Below are 18,514 nucleotides of genomic sequence, written 5' to 3' on the forward strand. Positions count from 1 at the left end.
AAGCTTTTTTAAGGGGGGAAATGTGTTTCAGAGATTGTTCCAAGTTGGATTCTTGAGTCATATTATATACCAAAATTTGGAAGCACCATGCGGGTTGGGTTGTCTCTAGGCAGGCAGACACCAGAGGCATTTCTGTGAGCTGAATTTAAAGACTCCTGTGCACAAGTGTAATTCTATACGGTATAATTTTATTAAGGTTTTAGACTATACACATTTTTCCTGTTTTATTGTATGAATATATTATATGTACATATATGACCTGCCGGAAGTCTGTGCCTAGAGAAAAGGTGGATCTGATACCTATAAATAAGAAGAGGAGAGGGAGTCACCTATTTAAGAGTCCAATGCTTATAAACCAGAGCCAGATTGTGGGCTGTGGTTCATGTGAGTTGCCAATGCCTCTAGATGCTTTACTGCTTTATTAGATTTTTTGGCTGTGTTAGTAAGTTGTCTCCACTATTATATCTTTTTCTATTTTTACTTTAGAGTTCAAAAGTTTGTTATTGTGTTTTTTTCTGGGATAATCACATTGTTCAATGTATTAAATCATGGTTGTTATATTGCAGTTGCGTTTACAATTTATAATTAGACTTTTAAAGGGGTACCAAGAATTAAAACTTTGTTGTGATTTAGTGCAATATTAGATATTTGGCACTATTTACATTGTTTGCATTTTAAATATTGTTTAACTCCGACACTCACATGGTTAACAATTGTGGTCAAAATATACTTAGCGCTGAAGAGAAGGAAAATGGAGATGCCGTGACCCGGATTCGAACCAGGGTTGCTGCAGCCACAACGCAGTGTACTAACCAGTATACGATCACGGCACAGCGGCCGAGCCAGGTAGGAGTCGAACCTACAATCTTCTGACTCGTAGTCAGACGTGTTATCCATTGCGCCACTGGCCCATGTTTGGGGCTCATGGGATCTGCCTCAACAGAAAAAAAAGATATCCATAATAAAACTAAATTGAGATACAAAAGAAGTGTTTTGCAAAGTTGTTTAATTATTTTATCTTATCACTAAAAGTTTAACCTTTCCTTAAGTATTTCCTTAACTACTTATATGGCACCAACAAATTCCGCAGAGCTGGAATTGAACTAATTCAACTTAAATGTACTTTATTAAAGAAAAAAAATAAGCAATTGCACAATAACTGCTAAAAGAGATCACAAAACAATCTCTGAGATGCGTTTCACAATTTAACTGAGGAAGCTTTTTTAAGGGGGGAAATGTGTTTCAGAGATTGTTCCAAGTTGGATTCTTGAGTCATATTATATACCAAAATTTGGAAGCACCATGCGGGTTGGGTTGTCTCTAGGCAGGCAGACACCAGAGGCATTTCTGTGAGCTGAATTTCAAGACTCCTGTACACAAGTGTAATTCTATATGGTATAATTTTATTAAGGTTTTACACTATACACATTTTTCCTGTTTTATTGTATGAATATATTATATGTACATATATGACCTGCCGGAAGTCTGTGCCTAGAGAAAAGGTGGATCTGATACCTATAAATAAGAAGAGGAGAGGGAGTCACCTATTTAAGAGTCCAATGCTTATAAACCAGAGCCAGATTGTGGGCTGTGGTTCATGTGAGTTGCCAATGCCTCTAGATGCTTTACTGCTTTATTAGATTTTTGGCTGTGTTAGTAAGTTGTCTCCACTATTATATCTTTTTCTATTTTTACTTTAGAGTTCAAAAGTTTGTTATTGTGTTTTTTTCTGGGATAATCACATTGTTCAATGTATTAAATCATGGTTGTTATATTGCAGTTGCGTTTACAATTTATAATTAGACTTTTAAAGGGGTACCAAGAATTAACACTTTGTTGTGATTTAGTGCAATATTAGATATTTGGCACTATTTACATTTTAAATATTGTTTAACTCCGACACTCACATGGTTAACAGTTGGGGTCAAAATGTACTTAGCGCTGAAGAGAAGGAAAATAGAGATGCCGTGACCCAGATTCGAACCGGGGTTGCTGCGGCCACAACGCAGAGTACTAACCACTATACGATCACGGCACAGCGGCCGAGCCAGGTAGGAGTCGAACCTACAATCTTCTGATTCGTAGTCAGACGCATTATCCATTGCGCCACTTGCCCATGTTTGGATCTAATGGGATCTACCTCAACAGGAAAAAAAAGATATCCATAATAAAACTAAATTGAGATACAAAAGAAGTGTTTTGCAAAGTTGTTTAATTATTTTATCTTATCACTAAAAGTTTAACCTTTCCTTAAGTATTTCCTTAACTACTTATATGGCACCAACAAATTCCGCAGAGCTGGAATTGAACTAATTCAACTTAAATGTACTTTATTAAAGAAAAAAAAAATAAGCAATTGCACAATAACTGCTAAAAGAGATCACAAAACAATCTCTGAGATGCGTTTCACAATTTAACTGAGGAAGCTTTTTTAAGGGGGGAAATGTGTTTCAGAGATTGTTCCAAGTTGGATTCTTGAGTCATATTATATACCAAAATTTGGAAGCACCATGCGGGTTGGGTTGTCTCTAGGCAGGCAGACACCAGAGGCATTTCTGTGAGCTGAATTTCAAGACTCCTGTGCACAAGTGTAATTCTATATGGTATAATTTTATTAAGGTTTTACACTATACACATTTTTCCTGTTTTATTGTATGAATATATTATATGTACATATATGACCTGCCGGAAGTCTGTGCCTAGAGAAAAGGTGGATCTGATACCTATAAATAAGAAGAGGAGAGGGAGTCACCTATTTAAGAGTCCAATGCTTATAAACCAGAGCCAGATTGTGGGCTGTGGTTCATGTGAGTTGCCAATGCCTCTAGATGCTTTACTGCTTTATTAGATTTTTTGGCTGTGTTAGTAAGTTGTCTCCACTATTATATCTTTTTCTATATTTACTTTAGAGTTCAAAAGTTTGTTGTTGTGTTTTTTTCTGGGATAATCACATTGTTCAATGTATTAAATCATGGTTGTTATATTGCAGTTGCGTTTACAATGTATAATTAGACTTTTAAACGGGTACCAAGAATTAACACTTTGTTGTGATTTAGTGCAATATTATATATTTGGCACTATTTACATTGTTTGCATTTTAAATATTGTTTAACTCCGACACTCACATGGTTAACAGTTGGGGTCAAAATGTACTTAGCGCTGAAGAGAAGGAAAATGGTGATGCCGTGACCCGGATTCGAACCGGGGTTGCTGCGGCCACAACACAGAGTACTAACCACTATACGATCACGGCACAGCGGTCGAGCCAGGTAGGAGTCGAACCTACAATCTTCTGATTCGTAGTCAGACGCGTTATCCATTGCGCCACTGGCCCATGTTTGGAGCTAATGGGATCTGCCTCAACAGAAAAAAAAGATATCCATAATAAAACTAAATTGAGATACAAAAGAAGTGTTTTGCAAAGTTGTTTAATTATTTTATCTTATCACTAAAAGTTTAACCTTTCCTTAAGTATTTCCTTAACTACTTATATGGCACCAACAAATTCCGCAGAGCTGGAATTGAACTAATTCAACTTAAATGTACTTTATTAAAGAAAAAAAAAATAAGCAATTGCACAATAACTGCTAAAAGAGATCACAAAACAATCTCTAAGATGCGTTTCACAATTTAACTGAGGAAGCTTTTTTGAGGGGGGAAATGTGTTTCAGAGATTGTTCCAAGTTGGATTCTTGAGTCATATTATATACCAAAATTTGGAAGCACCATGCGGGTTGGGTTGTCTCTAGGCAGGCAGACACCAGAGGCATTTCTGTGAGCTGAATTTCAAGACTCCTGTGCACAAGTGTAATTCTATATGGTATAATTTTATTAAGGTTTTACACTATACACATTTTTCCTGTTTTATTGTATGAATATATTATATGTACATATATGACCTGCCGGAAGTCTGTGCCTAGAGAAAAGGTGGATCTGATACCTATAAATAAGAAGAGGAGAGGGAGTCACCTATTTAAGAGTCCAATGCTTATAAACCAGAGCCAGATTGTGGGCTGTGGTTCATGTGAGTTGCCAATGCCTCTAGATGCTTTACTGCTTTATTAGATTTTTTGGCTGTGTTAGTAAGTTGTCTCCACTATTATATCTTTTTCTATATTTACTTTAGAGTTCAAAAGTTTGTTGTTGTGTTTTTTTCTGGGATAATCACATTGTTCAATGTATTAAATCATGGTTGTTATATTGCAGTTGCGTTTACAATTTATAATTAGACTTTTAAACGGGTACCAAGAATTAACACTTTGTTGTGATTTAGTGCAATATTAGATATTTGGCACTATTTACATTGTTTGCATTTTAAATATTGTTTAACTCCGACACTCACATGGTTAACAGTTGGGGTCAAAATGTACTTAGCGCTGAAGAGAAGGAAAATGGAGATGCCGTGACCCGGATTCGAACCGGGGTTGCTGCGGCCACAACACAGAGTACTAACCACTATACGATCACGGCACAGCGGTCGAGCCAGGTAGGAGTCGAACCTACAATCTTCTGATTCGTAGTCAGACGCGTTATCCATTGCGCCACTGGCCCATGTTTGGAGCTAATGGGATCTGCCTCAACAGAAAAAAAAGATATCCATAATAAAACTAAATTGAGATACAAAAGAAGTGTTTTGCAAAGTTGTTTAATTATTTTATCTTATCACTAAAAGTTTAACCTTTCCTTAAGTATTTCCTTAACTACTTATATGGCACCAACAAATTCCGCAGAGCTGGAATTGAACTAATTCAACTTAAATGTACTTTATTAAAGAAAAAAAAAAATAAGCAATTGCACAATAACTGCTAAAAGAGATCACAAAACAATCTCTAAGATGCGTTTCACAATTTAACTGAGGAAGCTTTTTTGAGGGGGGAAATGTGTTTCAGAGATTGTTCCAAGTTGGATTCTTGAGTCATATTATATACCAAAATTTGGAAGCACCATGCGGGTTGGGTTGTCTCTAGGCAGGCAGACACCAGAGGCATTTCTGTGAGCTGAATTTCAAGACTCCTGTGCACAAGTGTAATTCTATATGGTATAATTTTATTAAGGTTTTACACTATACACATTTTTCCTGTTTTATTGTATGAATATATTATATGTACATATATGACCTGCCGGAAGTCTGTGCCTAGAGAAAAGGTGGATCTGATACCTATAAATAAGAAGAGGAGAGGGAGTCACCTATTTAAGAGTCCAATGCTTATAAACCAGAGCCAGATTGTGGGCTGTGGTTCATGTGAGTTGCCAATGCCTCTAGATGCTTTACTGCTTTATTAGATTTTTGGCTGTGTTAGTAAGTTGTCTCCACTATTATATCTTTTTCTATTTTTACTTTAGAGTTCAAAAGTTTGTTATTGTGTTTTTTTCTGGGATAATCACATTGTTCAATGTATTAAATCATGGTTGTTATATTGCAGTTGCGTTTACAATTTATAATTAGACTTTTAAAGGGGTACCAAGAATTAACACTTTGTTGTGATTTAGTGCAATATTAGATATTTGGCACTATTTACATTGTTTGCATTTTAAATATTGTTTAACTCCGACACTCACATGGTTAACAGTTGGGGTCAAAATGTACTTAGCGCTGAAGAGAAGGAAAATGGAGATGCCGTGACCCGGATTCGAACCGGGGTTGCTGCTGCCACAACGCAGAGTACTAACCACTATACGATCACGGCACAGCGGCCAAGCCAGGTAGGAGTCGAACCTACAATCTTCTGATTCGTAGTCAGACACGTTATCCATTGCGCCACTGGCCCATGATTGGAGCTAATGGGATCTGCCTCAACAGAAAAAAAAGATATCCATAATAAAACTAAATTGAGATACAAAAGAAGTGTTTTGCAAAGTTGTTTAATTATTTTATCTTATCACTAAAAGTTTAACCTTTCCTTAAGTATTTCCTTAACTACTTATATGGCACCAACAAATTCCGCAGAGCTGGAATTGAACTAATTCAACTTAAATGTACTTTATTAAAGAAAAAAAAAATAAGCAATTGCACAATAACTGCTAAAAGAGATCACAAAACAATCTCTGAGATGCGTTTCACAATTTAACTGAGGAAGCTTTTTTAAGGGGGGAAATGTGTTTCAGAGATTGTTCCAAGTTGGATTCTTGAGTCATATTATATACCAAAATTTGGAAGCACCATGCGGGTTGGGTTGTCTCTAGGCAGGCAGACACCAGAGGCATTTCTGTGAGCTGAATTTCAAGACTCCTGTGCACAAGTGTAATTCTATATGGTATAATTTTATTAAGGTTTTACACTATACACATTTTTCCTGTTTTATTGTATGAATATATTATGTTTTAAGGCCGTAAGGCCTGTATTTGTGGGAGGAGTTAAGCGTTCCATATAAACGCTACTCCCCCCCTTCCTACCTGCCGTACGCACGCTGTTCACTCTCAGTGACAGCCGAACTTCCGGTCCTCGCTCACGCTCCTCCGGTCCTCGCCTCTTCCGGTCCTGGCCTCTTCCGGTCCTCACCTCTTCCGGTCCGGCGTTCTCTCAGTTCCCCCGCTCCACCTCGGGCAACGAACAAACGAACGCTAAGGTAATCAGCAAATAGCCGCGCTCGGGCTATTTGCTGGTCGACAATTGAACTATCTAATCATTTAACCGCTAGGATACTTGGGCTCCCGCTGTTCATGAGTCTGGGGCTCATTCCTAATAATGTTAATATACTGGAAAGTATAGCGACCGTGCATACATTTCTGTTTTAACTGTTTGTGTGCTGGGTTACTTACTTTTATAAAGTCCTGGTTAACTGTTTAGGAAGTGATCTCTGTAGGAAGCAGGTGCACAGGGTATAAAAGGATGAGAGCTTGGACACATGCTGGGAGCAAGCACAAGCAGATTCTTACCTGAGCTGTTACAAAGTGTCTCTGTCCTCTGTGAATGAAAGATTTGTGTTGCCTGTTTCAGACAGCTCCCAGTGTATACTGTATTATAGTGGCTATGCTTTTCTACGGAGGGGGTAAAGGAAGGGATGCCAGTAATTTTATTATATCATGCACGACATATTGGCTACGTAAGTTTTCACTCCTACTTTCCATAATGTTTTTCGTATATCAGCGCAATATTTCTAAATCGGAGGTTTGGGCATACTTTCCATTATGTTTTAATGTATCAGTGCAAAGTCCTAGTCATTCGGCTGGTATCTCCACCTAGTGGTTTGATGGTATTTGCTGTTTTATTCTGTATAATGTGTAGCTTCTCTGCCGTCCTGTTTTCAGGTTGTTAATGGCGTTTCTTCTATTGGTGCATCCCATGTAATACCACTAAATGCCTGACGCTATGCATGTACTGTTTTATTGGGTCAAGTTAATCTAACTAACTAAACACTGTGTATATGTTGGATTTGTTTTATCTCCCAGATTACGCTTACAATTATGCAACTCCTGTTATACATGCATCGAATTACCTCAGGTTCAGGCGTAACCGCCATTTGACATTCCCCGCTGATTTCTATTAATGTTGCATACTGTCATTTGTTACCATTAAACAATCACTAGGTCGCTATTATCGCCTATTTCTATCAGGTACAATTTTGTTTCGTCCACACTTCAAACAACTGCCTCGACAAGGCCACGTTGTTACACGATGAGGTATCGAACCAACAATCACAGTTACTATTTGTTTCATTTTGTCATCTGCTAGCAGTAGACAATTACTGGTTCACTATTGCCGCCTGTTTCTATCTGGTATAAATGTGTTTTCGTTCACATTTCCTACAATTGTTACACATTTGGCCTTTGTTAAACGATTATCACCTGTTTCTATCAGGTTTGGTTTCATTGTGTTTCCTAACAACTGCCTCTACTAGGCCACGTTGTTACATGTTTGGGGTACGGGGGCTTGATTCCTGCCTTCATTTCATCTCCTTTCAGGTTTATATAGTAACCATCACGAGAATCTTCAGCACCCTCAGGGTCTATCGATACTGCACTATCAGCTATATCTCCATAGTACTTCACTATACTGCACATTATTTTCCTTCCCTCGACTTCAGTTCCTTCTTCTTTCTTCCTCCTTTCTCTCCCTTCGTTTCCTCTGTCTCTATCTGGGAATATCCGGGTATCTATCATTTACTACAACTTGGGTTTCCAAGCACGTTACGTTACCCCCTTATCAAGCCCCCGTCTAGGGTCAGAGAACTGGCTATCTAGGGTTAGGAGCTGGCCTTAGCTGTACACCGTAGCGAGGCCAACTCCCCAATCTCAACACAGAGATTTTCGCCCCTCGGCCCAAATCATAGTTAGCGCCTCGCATTCACCCACCTATCGGGTTTATAGTTAGGGCCTCACCTGACACGGCCACACGTTTTTGGATCTTTACTGTCACCGAGAGGCCACCACCCCGCCACCACGCTAGTGGCTCGAGCCCCACGCCCAAATCATAGGTAGAGCCTCTCACCAGCCGCTTGGCTACTAGCAGGGCCTCACTTGTCACGGGGTAGTGAGCTTTTCGCTTCGGCACTAGTTAGCCAGCCAGTTCTATTTTACTTAACCATATTGTTGTTGTTTGAGTTCATTGTTGTTGTCATGTTCTTTTTCAGGATGTCCTACGAACGCAACGTCAGACGAGGGATTGCAGCATTTTCGTGTCTATTAGGGCCGACTATCCATGAGTCGCTCAGTCTCGTACCTCACCCAACTCACATCTCTCAGGCATAATCTGCATTTTGGCATCCCCTTCCGGTCACTCGGCTGTTGGGGCTCAACACAAGTTATCGTCTAGAACATTATTCGTTTGCTCTAAGATACATATAACAGAATCGTGACATTCTTCCAAGAATCAGTGGGGCAGGACTTCCACAGGCATACTGATCACCCTGTAGTCTTTTCTACATTTTTGCCACCTTTTATTCAAACCTTCATACGTACATGATCGCACTATTCCGAACTGACATACACGTTTCCGACAAGCCTTTCAAACCATACCCCATTTTTACACAAGATATCAAAGATAATTGGTTTATCGCTTCACAGTAATGTACGTACACAGATGGGAATACCGGGCAGTATCAGACTCCCAAAAAAACAGCATTCGCGCCACACAACCAGGTCTTAAATCTATGTGCCTGCAACCATACAAGGGTTCGGGAACCCTACAACTCCACGATCACAACTATTCAGACAGGTAAGTCATGTCTCCCCAAGGAAAATTTAAGAAGGTACAAACACTACACCGCGTCACGTCAACATTCGAACCAGACAATCGAGACACTTGACCTACTAATCACTCCCTAGCTACTTCTAAATACGATTCTACATTCACATTCCGTCATTAGAGTAAGTAGGACCACTGGCTGCTATTTTCACATCCATTCTATAAGAACGACATCCAGTAGCAGTACGCCGGAACAAACATTAGAGGCACTAGGAATCGGCTATATATTATACAGGAACATTCCCAACGCAGGAGTAGCAAGACATGGATTTTATATAGTGCTATAAGTGTGTTTTTCTGGCATTTCCTTTTGCCCTCTTTTTCAGGCCTACCCTCTACGTCGGTTCCGGCACACCACACCGACTTAATTCCAATCACAAGGTACTTCACTATACGATATTAACCGACCACAAGTTTTAAGGCCGTAAGGCCTGTATTTGTGGGAGGAGTTAAGCGTTCCATATAAACGCTACTCCCCCCCTTCCTACCTGCCGTACGCACGCTGTTCACCCCACCCACCTCTCCCTCTTATACAATTCATTCAGGGGGGCCCTCTTTTTCAGGCCTACCCTCTACGTCGGTTCCGGCACACCACACCGACTTAATTCCAATCACAAGGTACTTCACTATACGATATTAACCGACCACAAATGTACATATATGACCTGCCGGAAGTCTGTGCCTAGAGAAAAGGTGGATCTGATACCTATAAATAAGAAGAGGAGAGGGAGTCACCTATTTAAGAGTCCAATGCTTATAAACCAGAGCCAGATTGTGGGCTGTGTTTCATGTGAGTTGCCAATGCCTTTAGATGCTTTACTGCTTTATTAGATTTTTGGCTGTGTTAGTAAGTTGTCTCCACTATTATATCTTTTTCTATTTTTACTTTAGAGTTCAAAAGTTTGTTATTGTGTTTTTTTCTGGGATAATCACATTGTTCAATGTATTAAATCATGGTTGTTATATTGCAGTTGCGTTTACAATTTATAATTAGACTTTTAAAGGGGTACCAAGAATTAACACTTTGTTGTGATTTAGTGCAATATTAGATATTTGGCACTATTTACATTGTTTGCATTTTAAATATTGCTTAACTCCGACACTCACATGGTTAACAGTTGTGGTCAAAATGTACTTAGCGCTGAAGAGAAGGAAATTGGAGATGCCGTGACCCGGATTCGAACCTGGGTTGCTGCGGCCACAACGCAGTGTACTAACCACTATACGATCACAGCACAGCAGCCAAGCCAGGTAGGAGTTGAACCTACAATCTTCTGATTTGTAGTCAGACGCGTTATCCATTGCGCCACTGGCCCATGTTTGGAGCTAATGGGATCTGCCTCAACAGAAAAAAAAGATATCCATAATAAAACTAAATTGAGATACAAAAGAAGTGTTTTGCAAAGTTGTTTAATTATTTTATCTTATCACTAAAAGTTTAACCTTTCCTTAAGTATTTCCTTAACTACTTATATGGCACCAACAAATTCCGCAGAGCTGGAATTGAACTAATTCAACTTAAATGTACTTTATTAAAGAAAAAAAAAATAAGCAATTGCACAATAACTGCTAAAAGAGATCACAAAACAATCTCTGAGATGCGTTTCACAATTTAACTGAGGAAGCTTTTTTAAGGGGGGAAATGTGTTTCAGAGATTGTTCCAAGTTGGATTCTTGAGTCATATTATATACCAAAATTTGGAAGCACCATGCGGGTTGGGTTGTCTCTAGGCAGGCAGACACCAGAGGCATTTCTGTGAGCTGAATTTCAAGACTCCTGTGCACAAGTGTAATTCTATATGGTATAATTTTATTAAGGTTTTACACTATACACATTTTTCCTGTTTTATTGTATGAATATATTATATGTACATATATGACCTGCCGGAAGTCTGTGCCTAGAGAAAAGGTGGATCTGATACCTATAAATAAGAAGAGGAGAGGGAGTCACCTATTTAAGAGTCCAATGCTTATAAACCAGAGCCAGATTGTGGGCTGTGGTTCATGTGAGTTGCCAATGCCTCTAGATGCTTTACTGCTTTATTAGATTTTTGGCTGTGTTAGTAAGTTGTCTCCACTATTATATCTTTTTCTATTTTTACTTTAGAGTTCAAAAGTTTGTTATTGTGTTTTTTTCTGGGATAATCACATTGTTCAATGTATTAAATCATGGTTGTTATATTGCAGTTGCGTTTACAATTTATAATTAGACTTTTAAAGGGGTACCAAGAATTAACACTTTGTTGTGATTTAGTGCAATATTAGATATTTGGCACTATTTACATTGTTTGCATTTTAAATATTGCTTAACTCCGACACTCACATGGTTAACAGTTGTGGTCAAAATGTACTTAGCGCTGAAGAGAAGGAAATTGGAGATGCCGTGACCCGGATTCGAACCTGGGTTGCTGCGGCCACAACGCAGTGTACTAACCACTATACGATCACAGCACAGCAGCCAAGCCAGGTAGGAGTTGAACCTACAATCTTCTGATTTGTAGTCAGACGCGTTATCCATTGCGCCACTGGCCCATGTTTGGAGCTAATGGGATCTGCCTCAACAGAAAAAAAAGATATCCATAATAAAACTAAATTGAGATACAAAAGAAGTGTTTTGCAAAGTTGTTTAATTATTTTATCTTATCACTAAAAGTTTAACCTTTCCTTAAGTATTTCCTTAACTACTTATATGGCACCAACAAATTCCGCAGAGCTGGAATTGAACTAATTCAACTTAAATGTACTTTATTAAAGAAAAAAAAAAAAAAGCAATTGTGACGAACCCTGCTGCATAGACCTGTATTGCTGGTTCGTCTGTTTTCATTGGATTCGTGGATTTCCTGTCCGTATGCTGTTGTTCGTACGTTTTCTAAAGTACCGATTGAAACTACCGAACATCGGCCACCCAGGAGAGGAGTGTGCGGCTCATTAACACCTTGACCACAAATTAGAACGTTGTGGTTAACCGCAAACACCTCTCCATTCCATTTCGTACGGGTGGTCGTCGTTCGTATGCCGAACACGAGGTGGCGGCCATTTTGGACACGAGGCGAATCAGCGGTGTTCGGTGCAAAACCCATGGATCTAAAAACGGACTCTTTATCTACCGAACACCGCTGGTTTTGCCGTCTCCCATTCTATTCCCTTGGAGGCATACGAACACTGTTCCGTTCGGGAGTTTCTTTCATCCGTATGGACTTACCCAGATAGCCGTCCCATGGAGTCATTCGTATACCGAAGGACTTATGAGAGACTTTGACTCCATGGCGATTGGACTGTGTACATCGGACCTGAGCGCTATTCGGTAGGAATATGCCCTCAGATCCAGGCTATCTGGGGATACGTTGCACGAACACTATATATTCGGTACTTCTGATTTTATGTATTTTATTGCATTTTTTGTGTTTGGTTTTAAAATGGCGATAGTTCCTATCCTCAGAGTTAATTAGGTTTCTCCCTAATTATCTCCAGGATAGGAAAATATGTATTATGGGTAAAATGGGAAGGGCTTGTGTTAAAGCCACTGTGATTGGCTACTGTTTAATATATTTTACAGTCTTCCACCAGGTCCCCTAGGGGAGTGTCTACCTGGTGGAGACCTGCATAAATACTGGGCAGGTAGCCCCCATTAAACACATTCTGCTTGACCTTCAAAACGGAGCTTTGTCTCGTTTGTGGAGGGATTGACTATTGGGACAGCGTTTTCGTTTATTTCTAGCTGTGGAAGGATTTCGGATGGATTGCTGATCGGGAGTTAACGCATTCGTATGCTCCGTTCGGGAGTTTTATGATCGGTTATACTGGAATTGCATTTCTGGAGAAAGGGGATTATCGACTAAACGGCGGCTTCACTCTCCAGGCGGTGAGTGTCTTAACAATTGGTGGCAGCGGTGGGATCAGATGGAGGAGAACACCCTGTCGCATATCTCAGTCGAAAGCTGTTACCCCGGGAAGTGAGTTATGCTGCAGTGGAGAAAGAATGTTTGGCCCTGGTCTGGGCATTGAAAAAATTGAGTCCCTATTTGTATGGACAGGAATTTTCCCTTATCACGGACCACAATCCCCTTGTTTGGCTTAACCGGGTCTCAGGAGACAATGGTAGACTGCTGCGGTGGAGTTTAGCATTACAACCATATAACTTCACCATCAGCTACCGACCCGGTAAGCAGAATGGGAATGCAGATGGGTTATCACGGCAAACCGACGTCTTTGCTACCTCCTAGTCCGGTCATCCCCAAGTTGACCCGCTAAAGGGCCAAGCCGGGTCTGCCGGAGTGTTCCACAAGGGGGGAGCCGTGTGACGAACCCTGCTGCATAGACCTGTATTGCTGGTTCGTCTGTTTTCATTGGATTCGTGGATTTCCTGTCCGTATGCTGTTGTTCGTACATTTTCTAAAGTACCGATTGAAACTACCGAACATCGGCCACCCAGGAGAGGAGTGTGCGGCTCATTAACACCTTGACCACAAATTAGAACGTTGTGGTTAACCGCAAACACCTCTCCATTCCATTTCGTACGGGTGGTCGTCGTTCGTATGCTGAACACAAGGCGGCGGCCATTTTGGACACGAGGCGAATCAGCGGTGTTCGGTGCAAAACCCATGGATCTAAAAACGGACTCTTTATCTACCGAACACCGCTGGAGACGGCCGTCTCCCATTCTATTCCCTTGGAGGCATACGAACACTGTTCCGTTCGGGAGTTTCTTTCATCCGTATGGACTTACCCAGATAGCCGTCCCATGGAGTCATTCGTATACCGAAGGACTTATGAGAGACTTTGACTCCATGGCGATTGGACTGTGTACATCGGACCTGAGCGCTATTCGGTAGGAATATGCCCTCAGATCCAGGCTATCTGGGGATACGTTGCACGAACACTATATATTCGGTACTTCTGATTTTATGTATTTTATTGCATTTTTTGTGTTTGGTTTTAAAATGGCGATGGTTCCTATCCTCAGAGTTAATTAGGTTTCTCCCTAATTATCTCCAGGATAGGAAAAGATGTATTATGGGTAAAATGGGAAGGGCTTGTGTTATAGCCACTGTGATTGGCTACTGTTTAATATATTTTACAGTCTTCCACCAGGTCCCCTAGGGGAGTGTCTACCTGGTGGAGACCTGCATAAATACTGGGCAGGTAGCCCCCATTAAACACATTCTGCTTGACCTTCAAAATGGAGCTTTGTCTCGTTTGTGGAGGGATTGACTATTGGGACAGCGTTTTCGTTTATTTCTAGCTGTGGAAGGATTTCGGATGGATTGCTGATCGGGAGTTAACGCATTCGTATGCTCCGTTCGGGAGTTTTATGATCGGTTATACTGGAATTGCATTTCTGGAGAAAGGGGATTATCGACTAAACGGCGGCATCACTCTCCAGGCGGTGAGTGTCTTAACAGCAATTGCACAATAGTGTAATTCTATATGGTATAATTTTATTAAGGTTTTACACTAACTTGTTTAACTCCGACACTCACATGGTTAACAGTTGGGGTCAAAATGTACTTAGCGCTGAAGAGAAGGAAAATAGAGATGCCGTGACCCGGATTCGAACCGGGGTTGCTGCGGCCACAACGCAGAGTACTAACCACTATACGATCACGGCACAGCGGCCGAGCCAGGTAGGAGTCGAACCTACAATCTTCTGATTCGTAGTCAGACGCGTTATCCATTGCGCCACTGGCCCATGTTTGGATCTAATGGGATCTGCCTCAACAGGAAAAAAAAGATATCCATAATAAAACTAAATTGAGATACAAAAGAAGTGTTTTGCAAAGTTGTTTAATTATTTTATCTTATTACTAAAAGTTTAACCTTTCCTTAAGTATTTCCTTAACTACTTATATGGCACCAACAAATTCCGCAGAGCTGGAATTGAACTAATTCAACTTAAATGTACTTTATTAAACAAAAAAAAAAATAAGCTATTGCACAATAACTGCTAAAAGAGATCACAAAACAATCTCTGAGATGCGTTTCACAATTTAACTGAGGAAGCTTTTTTAAAGGGGGAAATGTGTTTCAGAGATTGTTCCAAGTTGGATTCTTGAGTCATATTATATACCAAAATTTGGAAGCACCATGCGGGTTGGGTTGTCTCTAGGCAGGCAGACACCAGAGGCATTTCTGTGAGCTGAATTTCAAGACTCCTGTGCACAAGTGTAATTCTATATGGTATAATTTTATTAAAGTTTTACACTATACACATTTTTCCTGTTTTATTGTATGAATATATTATATGTACATATATGACCTGCCGGAAGTCTGTGCCTAGAGAAAAGGTGGATCTGATACCTATAAATAAGAAGAGGAGAGGGAGTCACCTATTTAAGAGTCCAATGCTTATAAACCAGAGCCAGATTGTGGGCTGTGGTTCATGTGAGTTGCCAATGCCTCTAGATGCTTTACTGCTTTATTAGATTTTTGGCTGTGTTAGTAAGTTGTCTCCACTATTATATCTTTTTCTATTTTTACTTTAGAGTTCAAAAGTTTGTTGTTGTGTTTTTTTCTGGGATAATCACATTGTTCAATGTATTAAATCATGGTTGTTATATTGCAGTTGCGTTTACAATTTATAATTAGACTTTTAAAGGGGTACCAAGAATTAACACTTTGTTGTGATTTAATGCAATATTAGATATTTGGCACTATTTACATTGTTTGCATTTTAAATATTGTTTAACTCCGACACTCACATGGTTAACAGTTGGGGTCAAAATGTACTTAGTGCTGAAGAGAAGGAAAATAGAGATGCCGTGACCCGGATTCGAACCGGGGTTGCTGCGGCCACAACGCAGAGTACTAACCACTATACGATCACGGCACAGCGGCCGAGCCAGGTAGGAGTCGAACCTACAATCTTCTGATTCGTAGTCAGACGCGTTATCCATTGCGCCACTGGCCCATGTTTGGATCTAATGGGATCTGCCTCAACAGGAAAAAAAAGATATCCATAATAAAACTAAATTGAGATACAAAAGAAGTGTTTTGCAAAGTTGTTTAATTATTTTATCTTATCACTAAAAGTTTAACCTTTCCTTAAGTATTTCCTTAACTACTTATATGGCACCAACAAATTCCGCAGAGCTGGAATTGAACTAATTCAACTTAAATGTACTTTATTAAACAAAACAAAAAATAAGCTATTGCACAATAACTGCTAAAAGAGATCACAAAACAATCTCTGAGATGCGTTTCACAATTTAACTGAGGAAGCTTTTTTAAGGGGGGAAATGTGTTTCAGAGATTGTTCCAAGTTGGATTCTTGAGTCATATTATATACCAAAATTTGGAAGCACCATGCGGGTTGGGTTGTCTCTAGGCAGGCAGACACCAGAGGCATTTCTGTGAGCTGAATTTCAAGACTCCTGTGCACAAGTGTAATTCTATATGGTGTAATTTTATTAAGGTTTTACACTATACACATTTTTCCTGTTTTATTGTATGAATATATTATATGTACATATATGACCTGCCGGAAGTCTGTGCCTAGAGAAAAGGTGGATCTGATACCTATAAATAAGAAGAGGAGAGGGAGTCACCTATTTAAGAGTCCAATGCTTATAAACCAGAGCCAGATTGTGGGCTGTGGTTCATGTGAGTTGCCAATGCCTCTAGATGCTTTACTGCTTTATTAGATTTTTGGCTGTGTTAGTAAGTTGTCTCCACTATTATATCTTTTTCTATTTTTACTTTAGAGTTCAAAAGTTTGTTGTTGTGTTTTTTTCTGGGATAATCACATTGTTCAATGTATTAAATCATGGTTGTTATATTGCAGTTGCGTTTACAATTTATAATTAGACTTTTAAAGGGGTACCAAGAATTAACACTTTGTTGTGATTTAGTGCAATATTAGATATTTGGCACTATTTACATTGTTTGCATTTTAAATATTGTTTAACTCCGACACTCACATGGTTAACAGTTGGGGTCAAAATGTACTTAGCGCTGAAGAGAAGGAAAATAGAGATGCCGTGACCCGGATTCGAACCGGGGTTGCTGCGGCCACAACGCAGAGTACTAACCACTATACGATCATGGCACAGCGGCCGAGCCAGGTAGGAGTTGCTGCGGCCACAACGCAGAGTACTAACCACTGTACGATCACGGCACAGCGGCCAAGCCAGGTAGGAGTCGAACCTACAATCTTCTGATTCGTAGTCAGACGCGTTATCCATTGCGCCACTGGCCCATGTTTGGATCTAATGGGATCTGCCTCAACAGGAAAAAAAAGATATCCATAATAAAACTAAATTGAGATACAAAAGAAGTGTTTTGCAAAGTTGTTTAATTATTTTATCTTATTACTAAAAGTTTAACCTTTCCTTAAGTATTTCCTTAACTACTTATATGGCACCAACAAATTCCGCAGAGCTGGAATTGAACTAATTCAACTTAAATGTACTTTATTAAACAAAAAAAAAATAAGCTATTGCACAATAACTGCTAAAAGAGATCACAAAACAATCTCTGAGTTGCGTTTCACAATTTAACTGAGGAAGCTTTTTTAAGGGGGGAAATGTGTTTCAGAGATTGTTCCAAGTTGGATTCTTGAGTCATATTATATACCAAAATTTGGAAGCACCATGCGGGTTGGGTTGTCTCTAGGCAGGCAGACACCAGAGGCATTTCTGTGAGCTGAATTTCAAGACTCCTGTGCACAAGTGTAATTCTATATGGTATAATTTTATTAAAGTTTTACACTATACACATTTTCCTGTTTTATTGTATGAATATATTATATGTACATATATGACCTGCCGGAAGTCTGTGCCTAGAGAAAAGGTGGATCTGATACCTATAAATAAGAAGAGGAGAGGGAGTCACCTATTTAAGAGTCCAATGCTTATAAACCAGAGCCAGATTGTGGGCTGTGGTTCATGTGAGTTGCCAATGCCTCTAGATGCTTTACTGCTTTATTAGATTTTTGGCTGTGTTAGTAAGTTGTCTCCACTATTATATCTTTTTCTATTTTTACTTTAGAGTTCAAAAGTTTGTTGTTGTGTTTTTTTCTGGGATAATCACATTGTTCAATGTATTAAATCATGGTTGTTATATTGCAGTTGCGTTTACAATTTATAATTAGACTTTTAAAGGGGTACCAAGAATTAACACTTTGTTGTGATTTAGTGCAATATTAGATATTTGGCACTATTTACATTGTTTGCATTTTAAATATTGTTTAACTCCGACACTCACATGGTTAACAGTTGGGGTCAAAATGTACTTAGCGCTGAAGAGAAGGAAAATAGAGATGCCGTGACCCGGATTCGAACCGGGGTTGCTGCGGCCACAACGCAGAATACTAACCACTATACGATCACGGCA

The 18,514-nt window shown here is 39.6% G+C and overlaps 13 non-coding genes across 13 annotated transcripts; all 13 read right to left on the reverse strand.

The window, feature by feature from the left end:
- Positions 1-3,181: 3,181 nt before the first annotated feature.
- Positions 3,182-3,253, reverse strand: TRNAH-GUG (transfer RNA histidin (anticodon GUG)). Its single transcript has one exon. It is a non-coding gene; the product is annotated as a tRNA-His (tRNA).
- An 8-nt stretch (positions 3,254-3,261) lies between these two features.
- TRNAR-ACG (transfer RNA arginine (anticodon ACG)) lies at positions 3,262-3,334 on the reverse strand. Its single transcript has one exon. It is a non-coding gene; the product is annotated as a tRNA-Arg (tRNA).
- A 1,064-nt stretch (positions 3,335-4,398) lies between these two features.
- On the reverse strand, positions 4,399-4,470 carry TRNAH-GUG (transfer RNA histidin (anticodon GUG)). The gene has a single exon. It is a non-coding gene; the product is annotated as a tRNA-His (tRNA).
- Positions 4,471-4,478: 8 nt separating this feature from the next.
- On the reverse strand, positions 4,479-4,551 carry TRNAR-ACG (transfer RNA arginine (anticodon ACG)). The gene has a single exon. It is a non-coding gene; the product is annotated as a tRNA-Arg (tRNA).
- Positions 4,552-10,427: 5,876 nt separating this feature from the next.
- Positions 10,428-10,500, reverse strand: TRNAC-ACA (transfer RNA cysteine (anticodon ACA)). Its single transcript has one exon. It is a non-coding gene; the product is annotated as a tRNA-Cys (tRNA).
- A 1,143-nt stretch (positions 10,501-11,643) lies between these two features.
- Positions 11,644-11,716, reverse strand: TRNAC-ACA (transfer RNA cysteine (anticodon ACA)). The gene has a single exon. It is a non-coding gene; the product is annotated as a tRNA-Cys (tRNA).
- A 3,004-nt stretch (positions 11,717-14,720) lies between these two features.
- On the reverse strand, positions 14,721-14,792 carry TRNAH-GUG (transfer RNA histidin (anticodon GUG)). Its single transcript has one exon. It is a non-coding gene; the product is annotated as a tRNA-His (tRNA).
- An 8-nt stretch (positions 14,793-14,800) lies between these two features.
- On the reverse strand, positions 14,801-14,873 carry TRNAR-ACG (transfer RNA arginine (anticodon ACG)). Its single transcript has one exon. It is a non-coding gene; the product is annotated as a tRNA-Arg (tRNA).
- A 1,065-nt stretch (positions 14,874-15,938) lies between these two features.
- Positions 15,939-16,010, reverse strand: TRNAH-GUG (transfer RNA histidin (anticodon GUG)). Its single transcript has one exon. It is a non-coding gene; the product is annotated as a tRNA-His (tRNA).
- Positions 16,011-16,018: 8 nt separating this feature from the next.
- On the reverse strand, positions 16,019-16,091 carry TRNAR-ACG (transfer RNA arginine (anticodon ACG)). The gene has a single exon. It is a non-coding gene; the product is annotated as a tRNA-Arg (tRNA).
- A 1,065-nt stretch (positions 16,092-17,156) lies between these two features.
- TRNAH-GUG (transfer RNA histidin (anticodon GUG)) lies at positions 17,157-17,228 on the reverse strand. The gene has a single exon. It is a non-coding gene; the product is annotated as a tRNA-His (tRNA).
- Positions 17,229-17,305: 77 nt separating this feature from the next.
- Positions 17,306-17,378, reverse strand: TRNAR-ACG (transfer RNA arginine (anticodon ACG)). Its single transcript has one exon. It is a non-coding gene; the product is annotated as a tRNA-Arg (tRNA).
- Positions 17,379-18,441: 1,063 nt separating this feature from the next.
- On the reverse strand, positions 18,442-18,513 carry TRNAH-GUG (transfer RNA histidin (anticodon GUG)). The gene has a single exon. It is a non-coding gene; the product is annotated as a tRNA-His (tRNA).
- Position 18,514: the final 1 nt, after the last annotated feature.

The sequence above is a fragment of the Pelobates fuscus genome, chromosome 3 (assembly GCF_036172605.1).
Source record: "Pelobates fuscus isolate aPelFus1 chromosome 3, aPelFus1.pri, whole genome shotgun sequence".
Taxonomy (NCBI): domain Eukaryota; kingdom Metazoa; phylum Chordata; class Amphibia; order Anura; family Pelobatidae; genus Pelobates; species Pelobates fuscus.